Source organism: Tupaia chinensis, unplaced genomic scaffold (assembly GCF_000334495.1).
Source record: "Tupaia chinensis unplaced genomic scaffold, TupChi_1.0 Scaffold000085_1, whole genome shotgun sequence".
In the NCBI taxonomy this organism is placed as follows: Eukaryota; Metazoa; Chordata; class Mammalia; order Scandentia; family Tupaiidae; genus Tupaia; species Tupaia belangeri.
Genome location: NW_006159547.1, coordinates 3,482,220 through 3,483,872, shown reverse-complemented (window position 1 = coordinate 3,483,872; position 1,653 = coordinate 3,482,220).

The following is a 1,653-nucleotide window of genomic DNA, read 5'->3' as shown; positions in this document are numbered from 1 at the left end:
TCTCAAAAAAAAAAAAACCTGAGTCTAGATATCAATGACAGTACCTTAAACACAAATACATGTTACCAAAAAGTAATTTTATCAGGATCATTTGGACTTTACACTCTAGTTATATAAACAAATAGGGGAATGAGAACAATCGCCCAGGCCCTAAAACTTGGAAACATCCTTCACTCCTTTTTCTCCCTTAGCATCTGTACTCCATCAGCAAATCCCATTGGTCTTATAGACCATCAAAATATATCCTAACCTGGTCACTTCTCACTCTCCCCACCAAGGCACCTTCATCTCACACCTAGATTTCTCAACAGGCCTGTTAACCCATCTCTCCATATCCCATCTTGTCTGCTTTATTTTTTATCATTATTATTATTTATACATTCAATCACTATACATCATTTAGATTGTAAAGAAACTTTACTTAGCATGCTGTATACCTCAGACCAGTCCAGTTGAGAATACTATACATATCATCAATAGGTAGTAAACTATATCTGTGTCCTACAAATGTCTTACCTATTTTTTATCCAAATTTCCTTTCCCACATTCTTTCCCTCTCCTACTCTCCTTCTACTTTGTACCCAGTGTCCACACATTTTTTAATGCTTTTATGTCCTCCAGTTTTTTAGTCTCTACCATAGAGTGTGGCCCGTTGGTATATGCTAAGCAGAGACATACAATGTCTCTGTTTCATAGCCTGATTTGCTTCACTCGCAATAAATCTTCCATGTTCATCCACTTTCTATCAAATGCCAGAGTCTTCGGTTTCTTTTGGCTGAATAATATTCCATGGAGTATATGTGCCACACTTTTTCAATCCATCCATCTGTTTGTGGACATTTGGGTTGGTTCCATATCTTAGCAATCATAAATAATGCTGCAATAAACATATAGATCTTGAACTATAAAACTAGTGGTGGAAATCACTGGGGAAACTCTGGGAGACATCAAGGTAGGCAAAGACGTTTTAAGCAAGACCTCCAAAGCACAGGCAATAATTCCCAAAATAGGTAAGTGGGATTACATCAGATTAAGAAATTTCTGCACAGCAAAGGACACAGTAATTAGTGTAAATCAACAACTCTCAGAATGGGAGAAAATTTTTGTAAACTATACCTCAGAGGAGTAACTGATAAACAGAGAAGTCAAGCAGCTTACGCAGATGACATATGAACAGCCAAAAAACATATGAAAAAATGCTCAGCATCCCTCATGATAAGGGAGATGCAGATCAAGACAGCAAATGGGGGAACCAGCAGTTAGCGTAATGGCTATGTCGCTGGATTCCCACGTAGTCGACCGCGGTTCATGTCCTGGACCCGGTGGCTTAAAACTCACGCCGGGCGCGTGTGCGTGCGTGCCCAAGATCCCGAGAGGAGAATGGAGGAGAAGGGATTGCGGCGTGACCATCCCCCCTGGGGGGTGATTTCTCGCTTTCTGTCTCTATGTCTCTCTCTGTCTGTCTGGCGAGCGCACGCGCCCTACAGTGAAAATCTCTCCAAAAAAAAAAAAAGAAGGTAGAGTTTTATTCCTAGTGAAGACACTCAAAAGCCAAGCTAACTAAGGCTAGTCCTTTAACTAAATAAAACTGCTGAACAGCAGGAGAAGCTTTCTTTTTTTTTTTTTTTTTTTTTTTTTTTTTTTTTTTTTTGG